The sequence below is a fragment of the Pseudophryne corroboree genome, chromosome 4, assembly GCF_028390025.1.
Source record: "Pseudophryne corroboree isolate aPseCor3 chromosome 4, aPseCor3.hap2, whole genome shotgun sequence".
Classification (NCBI taxonomy): Eukaryota; Metazoa; Chordata; class Amphibia; order Anura; family Myobatrachidae; genus Pseudophryne; species Pseudophryne corroboree.
This window is the reverse complement of record NC_086447.1, coordinates 698,953,878-698,970,249: the sequence shown is the minus strand read 5'-3', so window position 1 is coordinate 698,970,249 and position 16,372 is coordinate 698,953,878. Positions and strand designations below refer to the sequence as shown.

General features: G+C 41.2%; 1 pseudogene; it reads left to right on the top strand.

Annotated features, from left to right (window-relative positions):
• The first annotated feature begins 6,182 nt into the window (after positions 1-6,182).
• LOC134912975 (5S ribosomal RNA) lies at positions 6,183-6,301 on the top strand (annotated as a pseudogene).
• The last annotated feature ends 10,071 nt before the right edge of the window (positions 6,302-16,372 follow it).

Here is a 16,372-nt window from a genome sequence, read left to right as displayed (position 1 = left end):
TATGCACTTACCACTCACAGGGTGGGGTGCATGTAACACTGCACTCTCCACCACAGAAGCGGGGTACACAGCTGTACTTACCACTCACAGGGTGGGGTGCATGTAGCCCATGACCACATCGCTCTAATAAATACAAACAGAGAACCCAGCACTCACCAAAGTAAACTCACTTATCCTCAACAATTCAATAAATAAATGATGGGGGTTTAGTTGGTGGATTGGCCAATGCACGGAAGCCTGCACACCGATTTTCAAGGCACCCCACCCTCACGCAGGTCCCACACAATCACAGAGTCTTAAAACCTGACTACTTCACTGCTGCATCATCTGCCTGCTAGATGCAATGTTTACCTGCCACAGACTCCATGGCTTTTAAAGGCACACTAGTCACCTATTGCACTGGCTCAAAGATGATTGCTAAAGAACAGCTGAGACAGGTTCAGGATAATAAAGTCCACACAGGGGTGCATGAGAAAGCTAGTGGCCACGGTTAATAAGAGCTAACCATAGATTAACCCCTTCATATACACACATCATCTTTGAGCCAGTGCAATAGGTGACTAGTGTGCCTTTAAAAGCCATGGAGTCTGTGGCAGGTAAACATTGCATCTAGCAGGCAGATGATGCAGCAGTGAAGTAGTCAGGTTTTAAGACTCTGTGATTGTGTGGGACCTGCGTGAGGGTGGGGTGCCTTGAAAATCGGTGTGCAGGCTTCCGTGCATTGGCCAATCCACCAACTAAACCCCCATCATTTATTTATTAAATTGTTGAGGATAAGTGAGTTTACTTTGGTGAGTGCTGGGTTCTCTGTTTGTTTTTATTAGAGCGATGTGGTCATGGGCTACATGCACCCCACCCTGTGAGTGGTAAGTACAGCTGTGTACCCCGCTTCTGTGGTGGAGAGTGCAGTGTTACATGCACCCCACCCTGTGAGTGGTAAGTGCATAGCTGTGCCCCGCTTCTGGTGTGGTGAGTGCTGTGGTTTTTCCTCTGTGTGTATATGAAGGGGTTAATCTATGGTTAGCTCTTATTAACCGTGGCCACTAGCTTTCTCATGCACCCCTGTGTGGACTTTATTATCCTGAACCTGTCTCAGCTGTTCTTTAGCAATCATCTTTGAGCCAGTGCAATAGGTGACTAGTGTGCCTTTAAAAGCCATGGAGTCTGTGGCAGGTACACATTGCATCTAGCAGGCAGATGATGCAGCAGTGAAGTAGTCAGGTTTTAAGACTCTGTGATTGTGTGGGACCTGTGTGAGGGTGGGGTGCCTTGAAAATCGGTGTGCAGGCTTCCGTGCATTGGCCAATCCACCAACTAAACCCCCATCATTTATTTATTGAATTGTTGAGGATAAGTGAGTTTACTTTGGTGAGTGCTGGGTTCTCTGTTTATATTTATTAGAGCGATGTGGTCATGGGCTACATGCACCCCACCCTGTGAGTGGTAAGTACAGCTGTGTACCCCGCTTCTGTGGTGGAGAGTGCAGTGTTACATGCACCCCACCCTGTGAGTGGTAAGTGCATAGCTGTGCCCCGCTTCTGGTGTGGTGAGTGCTGTGGTTTTTCCTCTGTGTGTATATGAAGGGGTTAGTCTATGGTTAGCTCTTATTAACCGTGGCCACTAGCTTTCTCATGCACCCCTGTGTGGACTTTATTATCCTGAACCTGTCTCAGCTGTTCTTTAGCAATCATCTTTGAGCCAGTGCAATAGGTGACTAGTGTGCCTTTAAAAGCCATGGAGTCTGTGGCAGGTACACATTGCATCTAGCAGGCAGATGATGCAGCAGTGAAGTAGTCAGGTTTTAAGACTCTGTGATAGTGTGGGACCTGCGTGAGGGTGGGGTGCCTTGAAAATCGGTGTGCAGGCTTCCGTGCATTGGCCAATCCACCAACTAAACCCCCATCATTTATTTATTGAATTGTTGAGGATAAGTGAGTTTACTTTGGTGAGTGCTGGGTTCTCTGTTTGTATTTATTAGAGCGATGTGGTCATGGGCTACATGCACCCCACCCTGTGAGTGGTAAGTACAGCTGTGTACCCCGCTTCTGTGGTGGAGAGTGCAGTGTTACATGCACCCCACCCTGTGAGTGGTAAGTGCATAGCTGTGCCCCGCTTCTGGTGTGGTGAGTGCTGTGGTTTTTCCTCTGTGTGTATATGAAGGGGTTAATCTATGGTTAGCTCTTATTAACCATGGCCACTAGCTTTCTCATGCACCCCTGTGTGGACTTTATTATCCTGAACCTGTCTCAGCTGTTCTTTAGCAATCATCTTTGAGCCAGTGCAATAGGTGACTAGTGTGCCTTTAAAAGCCATGGAGTCTGTGGCAGGTACACATTGCATCTAGCAGGCAGATGATGCAGCAGTGAAGTAGTCAGGTTTTAAAACTCTGTGATAGTGTGGGACCTGCGTGAGGGTGGGGTGCCTTGAAAATCGGTGTGCAGGCTTCCGTGCATTGGCCAATCCACCAACTAAACCCCCATCATTTATTTATTGAATTGTTGAGGATAAGTGAGTTTACTTTGGTGAGTGCTGGGTTCTCTGTTTGTATTTATTAGAGCGATGTGGTCATGGGCTACATGCACCCCACCCTGTGAGTGGTAAGTACAGCTGTGTACCCCGCTTCTGTGGTGGAGAGTGCAGTGTTACATGCACCCCACCCTGTGAGTGGTAAGTGCATAGCTGTGCCCCGCTTCTGGTGTGGTGAGTGCTGTGGTTTTTCCTCTGTGTGTATATGAAGGGGTTAATCTATGGTTAGCTCTTATTAACCGTGGCCACTAGCTTTCTCATGCACCCCTGTGTGGACTTTATTATCCTGAACCTGTCTCAGCTGTTCTTTAGCAATCATCTTTGAGCCAGTGCAATAGGTGACTAGTGTGCCTTTAAAAGCCATGGAATCTGTGGCAGGTACACATTGCATCTAGCAGGCAGATGATGCAGCAGTGAAGTAGTCAGGTTTTAATACTCTGTGATAGTGTGGGACCTGCGTGAGGGTGGGGTGCCTTGAAAATCGGTGTGCAGGCTTCCGTGCATTGGCCAATCCACCAACTAAACCCCCATCATTTATTTATTGAATTGTTGAGGATAAGTGAGTTTACTTTGGTGAGTGCTGGGTTCTCTGTTTGTATTTATTAGAGCGATGTGGTCATGGGCTACATGCACCCCACCCTGTGAGTGGTAAGTACAGCTGTGTACCCCGCTTCTGTGGTGGAGAGTGCAGTGTTACATGCACCCCACCCTGTGAGTGGTAAGTGCATAGCTGTGCCCCGCTTCTGGTGTGGTGAGTGCTGTGGTTTTTCCTCTTTGTGTATATGAAGGGGTTAATCTATGGTTAGCTCTTATTAACCGTGGCCACTAGCTTTCTCATGCACCCCTGTGTGGACTTTATTATCCTGAACCTGTTTTTAGCTGTTCTTTAGCAATCATCTTTGAGCCAGTGCAATAGGTGACTAGTGTGCCTTTAAAAGCCATGGAGTCTGTGGCAGGTACACATTGCATCTAGCAGGCAGATGATGCAGCAGTGAAGTAGTCAGGTTTTAAGACTCTGTGATAGTGTGGGACCTGCGTGAGGGTGGGGTGCCTTGAAAATCGGTGTGCAGGCTTCCGTGCATTGGCCAATCCACCAACTAAACCCCCATCATTTATTTATTGAATTGTTGAGGATAAGTGAGTTTACTTTGGTGAGTGCTGGGTTCTCTGTTTGTATATATATATATATATATATATATATATATGGAATAGTGGTAGTATGGCGCCACAGGTGTATGTGAACAAAGTAAGTAAAAATATATATTCAATAGTGGACACTCCTTAAAGAATATAAGGTGTCAGCTAGCCCCCAAGTAAATTCAGGCAGTGATAAGCTGCCTTGGATTTAGGGATATAGAGAGGGGGATGGGGGCACCAGCGACCAACGGTGTCAAAATACGTCTAAAAATATTCTAAAAGAAGTGGCTGGATACGTTCAGATTAAAAAGTAAAATTACATTTATTTATAATAAGGGTTAAGATATCAAAAAAGTTGTAGAATAGAAGTAAAAATGACATAAAAAGAGAACTGAAGAAAAAATAAAAATATATATATATAAAAAAATACAAACATATAAATACCGAGTATCAAAATCTAATATGATAAAAGAATGATGCTTATCTTTAAAAAATGGAGGGTCAGTTAGAGGCACACCCAACGCGTTTCGTCCGTTCAGACTTCTTCAAGAGGTTAGGTACTACTGAACAAGGAGCTTATTTATAGTTAGTACAAGTGTTGATTGGTAATTGTGACATCACTTCCTGTTGGAACTATCAATTGTATTTGCATTCACAAATCTACGTTTTAATACATTAGTCCTAAGGAGTTTGCAGTTAAGGGTCCATATATAGTTTTTGCGGTAAAAAACGAGTCCTATAAATGATGTTTTTAGGGCTTAGGAGTTCCAGGACGCATTCCGCGTCACTTCCGCCCCGTTTCCGGCGTCCGTCTCATTGATGTGCGCATGCGCGTCATGCCGCACTTCCGGTATCAGCGTCCGGCTGTATGCGTGGTGTTTTCCCCATTTCCGTCCGTGCAAACTGCTGACAGGCGCCACACTTCCTGTTAGGACGGGAACAGACTGCTCCCTTGGCTTCATTGGTTTAGGGAAGCTGTCAATCATGCGGCGGCCATCTTAATGGAGTTCTTAAGATTGCAGACGTAAAATGTAGGTTCAGATAATAAAAACGTCGTCTCCATGGAAACCGATAAAATGAGATGTTAAAAAAAACACATGTTAGAACACCATAGAGATTCAGATTTAGTAAGTTACAATAAGGAGGTTGATAATGTTATTAGGTATGAATAGTATACATATAATATTAGGGGATTAATAAATAAATATATATATTACTTATAAGACAGGTTAGCATTCATTTAGGCAGAGATATTATGTACTATCCCTTGTCCGACTGCCTGTTGTATATAAAAGGGGTAGAATAATAAATAGAATTCATTACTAGAACACATGGTAGCAAGAGGTTTTGTTATATATATATATAGTGAGGTGCCATAAACATATAAGCGGAGTAGTTTCCAGTAATTACGGCTTGTATATCGTTGCCCATTCCAAAGTGTTTAAGGGAATGATAAATATTCTCAGTGCAGTGAGTATAGATATGATATATTTAATAAATATAATAATTATAATAAATATTATAGTACAAGGTGCCTATAAGGAGATACTATTAAATGGTCCATTGAGATTAAAGGTGCATATAGTAAGTTATTATAGTCTAGTGTGCATGTGTATATACGCACCCCCACATAAATATATCTATACGTGCACACATATGCACATGCACATACAAGTGCACATAAGTCCATGTAGTAAGGTGGATTACTATAAAAGGTCTGCCATATTTGACTATATGTGTTGTGTATGTTACTAGTGCACGTGTTTATGACAGACAGTGATTACTAAATAATAGTGATAATATAGACGAGATATATTGTGAACTAGTGGACCGCTGGTGTGTCAATATTCAGGAATCTGCTTGTGGTCCACCATGGCCCACCATGTACAGTACCCAATCTTCGCAAATGGTGCCCCATTTGGTACTGGTTGGGCCCTACACTGCTTAGCTTCCAAGATCGGCCGAGATTGGGCGTTCACCAGTGTGGTATGACTGTATCTTGTGGTGAAGTGACTCAGAGACACAGTAATCCTTTTTATTAAAAGTATTGACATACTATACAAGACATAGTGTTTTTACAATTAGGGTACTAAAAAAGTGCAGAGTGCTTAAATAATGAAATGGGAGATTAAAAACCAGATTGATCGATCAGGAACTTCTTTCATAGGAACGGTGCGATTTCGTATCCTTCGTTGAAACCCATAGGATGCGTAGTTTTCAGATGGAATATCCAATACATTTACAGGCGGTGACCTAGCGAAGAAACTGTCCCAGAGGGAAATGTATTGGATATTCCATCTGAAAACTACGCATCCTATGGGTTTCAACGAAGGATACGAAATCGCACCGTTCCTATGAAAGAAGTTCCTGATCGATCAATCTGGTTTTTAATCTCCCATTTCATTATTTAAGCACTCTGCACTTTTTTAGTACCCTAATTGTAAAAACACTATGTCTTGTATAGTATGTCAATACTTTTAATAAAAAGGATTACTGTGTCTCTGAGTCACTTCACCACAAGATACAGTCATACCACACTGGTGAACGCCCAATCTCGGCCGATCTTGGAAGCTAAGCAGTGTAGGGCCCAACCAGTACCAAATGGGTCACCATTTGCGAAGATTGGGTACTGTACATGGTGGGCCATGGTGGACCACAAGCAGATTCCTGAATATTGACACACCAGCGGTCCACTAGTTCACAATATATCTCGTCTATATTATCACTATTATTTAGTAATCACTGTCTGTCATAAACACGTGCACTAGTAACATACACAACACATATAGTCAAATATGGCAGACCTTTTATAGTAATCCACCTTACTACATGGACTTATGTGCACTTGTATGTGCATGTGCATATGTGTGCACGTATAGATATATTTATGTGGGGGTGCGTATATACACATGCACACTAGACTATAATAACTTACTATATGCACCTTTAATCTCAATGGACCATTTAATAGTATCTCCTTATAGGCACCTTGTACTATAATATTTATTATAATTATTATATTTATTAAATATATCATATCTATACTCACTGCACTGAGAATATTTATCATTCCCTTAAACACTTTGGAATGGGCAACGATATACAAGCCGTAATTACTGGAAACTACTCCGCTTATATGTTTATGGCACCTCACTATATATATATATAACAAAACCTCTTGCTACCATGTGTTCTAGTAATGAATTCTATTTATTATTCTACCCCTTTTATATACAACAGGCAGTCGGACAAGGGATAGTACATAATATCTCTGCCTAAATGAATGCTAACCTGTCTTATAAGTAATATATATATTTATTTATTAATCCCCTAATATTATATGTATACTATTCATACATAATAACATTATCAACCTCCTTATTGTAACTTACTAAATCTGAATATCTATGGTGTTCTAACATGTGTTTTTTTTAACATCTCATTTTATCGGTTTCCATGGAGACGACGTTTTTATTATCTGAACCTACATTTTACGTCTGCAATCTTAAGAACTCCATTAAGATGGCCGCCGCATGATTGACAGCTTCCCTAAACCAATGAAGCCAAGGGAGCAGTCTGTTCCCGTCCTAACAGGAAGTGTGGCGCCTGTCAGCAGTTTGCACGGACGGAAATGGGGAAAACACCACGCATACAGCCGGACGCTGATACCGGAAGTGCGGCATGACGCGCATGCGCACATCAATGAGACGGACGCCGGAAATGGGGCGGAAGTGACGCGGAATGCGTCCTGGAACTCCTAAGCCCTAAAAACATCATTTATAGGACTCGTTTTTTACCGCAAAAACTATATATGGACCCTTAACTGCAAACTCCTTCGGACTAATGTATTAAAACGTAGATTTGTGAATGCAAATACAATTGATAGTTCCAACAGGAAGTGATGTCACAATTACCAATCAACACTTGTACTAGCTATAAATAAGCTCCTTGTTCAGTAGTACCTAACCCCTTGAAGAAGTCTGAACGGACAAAACGCGTTGGGTGTGCCTCTAACTGACCCTCCATTTTTTAAAGATAAGCATCATTCTTTTATCATATTAGATTTTGATACTCGGTATTTATATGTTTGTATATATTTTTATATATATATATATATTTTTATTTTTTCTCCAGTTCTCTTTTTATGTCATTTTTACTTCTATTCTACAACTTTTTTGATATCTTAACCCTTATTATAAATAAATGTAATTTTACTTTTTAATCTGAACGTATCCAGCCACTTCTTTTAGAATATTTTTAGACGTATTTTGACACCGTTGGTCGCTGGTGCCCCCATCCCTCTCTCTCTCTATATATATATATATATATATAAAATATATATTCCAAGAATTGCACACAATAGTAGAAAGATCCAGGTCCAGTAATAATTCAAATATACTGCTCCATCCTCATTTGCAAAATAGCTTGTGGTAACGGGAAAGACCGGCACAACCAAAGAAGTTAAACAATCATTAGTATTTTAATCCATCATCATAAAGTACTCTGTAAAATGCTCAAGCCAGTGAGTATAAATTACATCATCCTGGTAGCAGCATATGTTATCATATTTATGCTAAGAAGACATTCCTCCTTGTCCCATACAGCCATTTCGGTGCTGGCACACCTTTCTCAAAGGTGTACATTGCTAATGGCCCCTAAAGCATTTAAATAGAGGGAAAATAGGTGTTTTACCTGTGGCATGATTGTAATTCTCCACCCCTCAGTGTCCAAGTGCTCACCGCCATCACCAGCTGCGTCTTCCACTGTAGCGCCGGCGCCTCCACGATGATGTCACCAGCCGGAACCAACATGCTGGGAAACTCTGCAGGGACATAAAGAAGGTTCCTGAGTGACTGAAGTAGACTAGAGATAGCCACGGTAGTCATGGCAAAACATAAACTATACAGACTGTGTCATACTTTGAATATTGTACAGCACCTCTAACATACTTAAGTGGCTATTATACTAATGACTTACACCTATCTCAGTCGGACTTGCGTTAATAAGAAATAACAATATCATATATTCAAATAAATATACACAGTAACCAAAAAATTTAAAAACAAATTTAAGAATGTGAAGAAAAACATACATATATTAGATCCAAATGTTAGGAAGGACCTAAATGCTTTGTATAAACGGTTGTAGTATGGCTGACCGGCGGTCTCCTGACCGCCGGTCAGCTTACCGACGCCGGGATCCCGGCAGCATACCGACGCCGGGATCCCGGCAGGGAGAGGCGAGTGCAGAAAGCCCCTTGCGGGCTCGCTGCGCTCGCCACGCTGCGGGTCGGTGGCGACCTACGGTCGCCACGGGTTCTATTCCCACTCTATGGGTGTCGTGGACACCCACGAGTGGAAATAGTCCCTGTTGGTCGGCATGCCAACCATCGGGATAGTGGCGGTCAGGAAGCTGGAGGAGGTCATGTGACCGTCGGTCTCTCGACCATCGGCCACATGAATACCACCCGTATAAACAATGCCTGGGTCCTATTGTATATCTACAGAAATATTGATAAATTGAATTCTTCATTCAGACCCATAGGGGCCATAGATTTGAAATCATAAATCCACTGACATTCATGTTTAAGCAGCAGTTTATGTCTATCCCCACCTCTCCTAAGTGGTGGAATATGATCAATGGGCATGAAACAAAAATCTCACACTGTATGTCCTGCGGTAACAAAGTGCTTAGCAACAGCTGGTGTGCAGTTTTCCACTCTCATCAATGCTTTATTGATCAATAATCAATGCATACCGATTCTTTCTTTGAGTATATGGACTATTTTGCTTACATATATGTTACAAGTCACCTCTGGTGGGTCTTTGTAATTGCAGCCTGACTCCTATGTCTTCTGTGTGCAGTCCAGCTGCTGCATAATTAAGCCATTAGCACTAGGCCTTGTGTGTCAGGCTGCTCACCTGCAGTGACTCTCCTCATTAAGGGGGCTTGTCCTTTTTGGCTGTTCTGATTGGATATTGTGTCTTTTATTGCCCAGCCTTCTTATGACCTAGCTGCTGGTTATACTTAGTCCTTATCCTGATTCTGTACAACCCTGATCTTCTCAGTCTATCTTGACAAACCCTGATGAACCCTGAACAGTTTGTGCAATCCTGTCATGCTCTGAGCCTGCTGTTTCTCTGCAAGTGCCTGATCCTGGGTGCTCCAGTCTACACTATCTCTGCTTCTGTTTATGTACCTGATTCTCTGCACAATCCAGAGTACTTCAGTCTGTATTTGCTCAACTAGAGCTTTTGTTTGTACCCTGTGCTATTACCCATGTCTTGTCAGTCTGGTCCCACAGTATGTATTTCTGTGTCACTCGTAGCATCTATTCCACCATGTTATACATGTACCGTTGGTGTTGCTATTAGCGGTCACTTCAGTATTCTAGCCCTGCCTGTTTGTATGTCTGTAGCCAGTGCCACTTGCAGTCTGGTCCTGTATTTATGTCTGCCTGTGCCGGTGCTATTCTGCACTCCGGTCCAGCAAGTCCATTTGTGAGTTCCTGTATTGCGTGCTATCTGGTCCTGTATTTCTGTCTGCATGTATTATATTTAGACACTACCAGAGACTGCACTGCTATCACCTCGGCCATTGCGACCCAGTACCCAGTGCTTGGTTTCCCGTCTCCAGTACTGTGGCGCTAGTGAGTACCATGTGCCGCAGTGATCCCGTGCCAGTCACACACGGTAGTGTGCTGAAATTATTGTTTGTCCTGTGTGCCTGGTCCTTCCTTTTGTGTCCCGGTCTGACTCCAGTTTCGTACTTGCCTTGCCCAGCCTCCCACAGCAGCCTTGTCTATCATAAAAACCTGGGGGCATCTGAGTACTGGGCGGACCTAATCGTCTCGGGAAAGGCAGCTGCTATAGGCAGTGTCTTTGGCTGCAGGAGGCTAAAGGACTGTGGGGCAAGAGTAACAGTGCCTCCTAGTACCATCCTGGTGGCACCCCTAACAATATAGACGTCTGTACGGGCATATAATCACATATTTAACAAATTTAGATGATGTAAGCTGCTTATTAATGGATGTTGAAAGCTGCTACCAATTTTAATGAAGCAGCAATTGACACAGTCAAAGCACTTAAAGCATCCTTTGCTGGCCTGTAACCAACTTCTGCCCTGAGCAACTCTTGCGCTAATGTCACTAATAAGTGATTTGTGATTTGTTGTTTCAAGTTATTACTCTGTTTGTAGCAGACTAGTGGTGATTTGCCACAGGCATCACCAATAGTAGAATCCATCCTGATAATATGCCAATGTCATAAAATGGCTGCTCTCAAAGCACCCCATGTGATTGAATATATTGTGCTAAATATCATATCATCCAGATTTTTGTTCTTCTTGTGAGGGGTTAGTAAGCCTTCTCTTTTGAGGTTGAGGCATTTCCTTTTAGCAGCCTCCACTTCCTTGCAATTATAACCCATAGTATCCAAAGATTGTTTCAATTCTAATGGATCTGATGTTATTCTCACCGCTCTAATTAAGTGAGATAATGGAAGTGCCCATTTGAGTGATTGGGGGTGAAAAGTGGACGCCAAAAGTAAACTGTTCTTCTCGGTAGGTTTCTTGAATAAAGTTGTTAAAAACTTCCCACCATTACAAGAAATTGATACATCCAAAAATTGTATCTTACTAGAACTAAACATGTAAGTAAACCTGATGGACCCAGGTATGGATGTGAGGGAATCCACAAAGTCCCTAAGCATATCCTCAGATCCCATCCACACAAAAATATAAGTTGTCTATGTACCACATATACATGGCCACAAAACATGAAAATGTTGTATTTGCCATAATATGTACCTTTTCATAATCATACATATACAGATTGGCATACGACGGGGCCATATTAGACCCCATTGCATTGCCTTTTAACTATAAATAAAATGAATTGTCAAAAAGAAACTAATTCTTATGGAGAATCAAATCAATCAGTAATAATAAAACATTTTGTCTGTTAAATACCATGGAACACCACACATAGGGACACATGTATTCAGCATGGATAATCATGAAAATCTAGCGAAGTGTAACATAAAAATATAGCACACATTCATAAAGTAAATAACATATTCAATAACAATGAGGATTATTTAGTGGTTTAATACGTTCCATTTCACATTGCTTGATGACTTCTCCAGACTTCATACGTGTGCCTTAGAATATGATGTTTAGTGAAAACACAAACACACAATACACATGCTGCATTTTAATTACATTAAGCCAGAGTATGTTTGTATGTGTAAAGGTTTCAGACACATTCTGACTAAGTAACATGTTTTGGTTGTAATAAGCTATCTTTAGGTTTTGACAATTAACACAATTTATACACATATACTTACCTTAAAAATGCAGATTTATTAGTACTTGCCTTACCTGCCTCCCTACATCTGTACTCCTAGTGTTGCCAGATGTATCTAACTCCTCTGCTTGCTGACTGCTTTCTTCAGCCTCCTCATCCTCATCAAAATGTGGCAGATGTTGTTGCAAACACATGTTATGAAGAAAGCAGCAGCAGAATACAATTTGGGTCACCTTCAAGGGACTATACAACAAAAGGCCACCAGACTTATCTAGACACCGAAACCTAGATTTCAGCACACCAAAACATCTTTCTATCACATTCCACGTGGACTTATGTGCATTATTGTAATTGTGTTCAGCAGGGGAATCAGGGCGGGTCAATGGAGTCAGAAGCCAAGAGAAACAGCCATATCCTCCATCACCTGAAAGACAGCTATGGTAACGTGTTCGAAGTTCAGATACAGCAACAAATAACTAACACAGTGTATTTGTGCTTAGTATACAAAGTCCTACACATATCAAATCACATACCCAGCAGCCATCCATCTGGCATTTGTCCATCCTCAAATTTATCAAAGAGGGATGACTGACTGAGGATGAAGGAGTCATGGCAGCGCCCAGGGTAACCAGCAACCAGAGACCCCTAGGTGGTCTCAGCTGAATGTGTGTGCAATCTATGGCTCCCAGCACATTGGGCATGCCAGCAAGCCCATAGAAAGCTACCCTGCCGGCATGCCACGGAGACTCTTGGGTAGGGAAGCAGATTGAGGCATCGATGTGGGGCTGCAAAACATCCAACACCTGTGTGTATATTTGATAACAAAAGGGTACTGACATTAAATTACATTACATCATCACTGGGCACTGACAGTAATAAAAACCAAAAAAAAATAAGATCATGTTGTTATGTATACGTCACCTCTGTTAGTATTCTGGAAAAGGAGGGCTGTGAGATTCCAATGACATCCCCAGACACAGCCTGAAAGCTCCCAGTAGCCATAAAGTGCAACACAGCCAGGAGTTTGTGCAGGCCTGAGACAGGGCGAGAGCATGCTGTCTCAGGGTCTAGGCCAAGTTTGACAAGGTCATACAGATGGAAAATATTGGTATGATTTAGATGGAACATCTGTATGACCCTGTCATCGGACAATGCTTTCAAGTTTAAATGCCCCCTAAAAAAACTAGGCCTGTGCAGCCTCCGTAGAACCTGTACAACCTGCTGACCATGTTCAGTTTCTTGGCCCTGATACTTACAGCCTGATGTCTGAGTCTCAGGAATCCCACAGCACACAAAATATCACTGCACCATAATCCAGAAGCCATTTCTGAATGTAGGTTGTTTTAAATGGGCCTAAGATCCTTTTATAGGCATCCTAATTCAGGTGTGATTGATTTTTAAGTTGCAACACATGTAACCACGCCATGAAAAAGCAGGTCTTTTTTTTTGCTGCTTTTTTTAACGAATCGCAAAAAAATACTACCGCAAATACATGTTCTATGAACAAATAGCCGCGTTTTACAGATGGTCTATTCACTCGTAGTTTTGATCTCTACCGTGAAAACCATTACGAATACGCCAAACACTGCCGAGATTTGTGTTTAGTAAATACCCGTGTTGCCACTTAGAAGAAAAACAAAAATCGGACAAATTCGGGACTTTAGTAAATAAACCCCCAAGAGTGCAGCACTCATTTGTGTGTGTGTGTATATATATATATATATATATATACTGGTATTCCAAAGGGAAGGAAAAGGCAGCACTCATCCAGACTTATATAAAAGTGCAAATGCTGTGCTTTATTTAAGCCGACGTTTCAAAGCCCATTGGCCTTTTCATCATGGTCCAAACAGTGCAAATCTTACCTTAAATAAGGGGATCTTGCCTTAACTAAGGGAATGAAATACCTAAGTGATCTTGTGAATTGACTCATCCTCCCACAATCTCCCTGATTGTGCTGGCATGATGTGAGTCACACCATGCATGCTGGGAAAGGCATGAGGCATGCTGGGACCATTGCTATGAAAGCGCTGCTGCGGTTGCTGCTATGGGTGGTGCTGAAAGTACAGAAATGTACTGAGATGGTTGTGGAGCACTGCAGCAGTAACCAGGGACAATACAGAACGATGAGAGTCTGCTCATTTCCACAGCACCCTAGGGGGGAGAGGGGGTAAAGGAACATTTAAAGTGTAAATTAAGTGTCAAAAATAAAAAAAGTGTCAAAAATAAAAAAAATACATGTACAATAATAAAATATATGCCAAAGGTGTGTGAGATTTTGCCAAAGTGATAAACAGGAATGATATATAAGTACACAGTTTTGCAGATGCGCACTCCTTCTGGAATAACTTGGGATATTTAACTACTGGGAAATTTTCAAGAGTCACTCAATCTTAAAATGAAATATAATAGCTCTTCTCTGGGATGTTATCTCCCCACGTCCATTTTCTTTTTGAGCACAAGGGATGCCCCTACAGATGTTCTTTTCACCAATGGTAAAGAGCAGGATGCAGGTCTTCTAATACTTCATTAATAGCTGTCTACCATACCTAGTGTCAGCTCAGCAGAGATATATGATATATATGGCACTGATACAGCTTATGAAAAACATAGACACTCGGCAAGGTCAATCAGGATATTTCTAGTACTATATAAGTATAGGTAGATATATATATATATATATATATATATATATACAGTATACAGTAATACAGTATACTGTATATCCTCCACTATGTGAGCTGCACATACACGTTTGATCTCTCTTTAGGAACCCTCAGTTGTGTTCAATTGAAACTAAGTCTATGATGCCAAGGCTTTTTTTCTACAACCCAATCCTACTTTGTGACTGTCTAGAATTACACAGAGCAGCTATAGCTCAACTATTGAGCCTGAATGATTTTTATTATTTATGGACTACTTACCTCCTTTTTTTATTTGGTTGTCACCTCCGATCCATGTAAATTAAATGTCTTACTACCAGTGCCAAGGAGGAGTCAGTAATATATATATTAAGGCTTATAAAGCTAGTAATAATTTTCCATATTTGATCTCATGGCCTCACTCAAGCTCATGCTAGCTCTGTTGTTATAAAAGATACCTACCCCTGAAGAAGTCAGTTTGGATAAAATGCATAGGGTTTACCAAATTCTCGTTCACCACCCAACTGTATGAGTTTCCACCCTAGAGCTCACACCTTTTTAAGGTGAGGGTGATCAAAATTGTCAATCAATCTCTTGCATTGGATTATGTGCACGTGATTTCATAGTCAATTTTATAATTGCTGCATAGGAATTTTGCATTGTCAACTACCTCTGAAATATAAAAAATAAATTGTTTGGTATCTTATATTAATTGATTCCCTCAAATTCCTTGAGTGACTTTCTTTGTTGAGAGGGTATGTTCACAGGCCCCTATTAGAGTGATCTGAAAAGGTAAAAAAATTAAGAAGACCTCTGAACAAAAACTCCGAACTGGGCATAATTCACTTATTTAGTTACATCTGTATATCAGCACACTCTGGAATTTGTTGTTTGTATTTTTATGTTTTGGTTCTTATTAACAGGGGTTTTTCCTGTGGTGCTGCTGATTCTAAGTGCGAGACAAGGGTATTCTCTGTGTTTTATATATATATATATATATATATATATATGGTATTTCTAAAAAAAAAAAAACATTTGATTCAATTTGCTAAAAATGTTTTGCCCTATCTCCTCCTTGCAAAGATGGCGGCACATGATCTATGATCTTGTATTGCAAATAGTTGGTTTTCAGCTTCTTTGTAATGTTTCGTGACTGGTTGATCTGAATCTTTTCCAGCAAGTGCTTGGGTAATAGAGGATTTATGCATGTACATTCTTACCTTAAACATGCGAGTTGTCTGTCCCATATAACTCAGTCCACATTGGCACATGATCATGCATACCACGTATTGGGTTGTACAGGTGAAGACGTGGTTGATTTTATATATTTTGCCTGTATGGGGATGGTTAAACGTGGATCCCACATGTTTATTTATATATACAGTATATATATATATATATATATATATATATATATAGTTCCAGAAGAGGTCGCACTCGCACATAAAGATATATGACATCAACTGGGGTGACTCCCAAAAGGTCCAGAGTGTTAGTCCGGGCATCAACATATAGAAAGGCAGTATAAAGGGGCACTCACCAGAGTATTGCACGTAAAAGCATTAATTTTTAATTCATACTTATCAAGGTGATTTCAAACAAGAGTTCTTTCAACGTTTCGATCCCTCAGGATCATCGTCAGGAAAATACAGCGATAGCAGCATGTACAGAGAGTTGCATCTGTTCATATACACCAGTGTCTAGTAGTCAATGCCTAATAGGTCTCCTAATATACCCACAGCACATGCAAATAAATCAACCT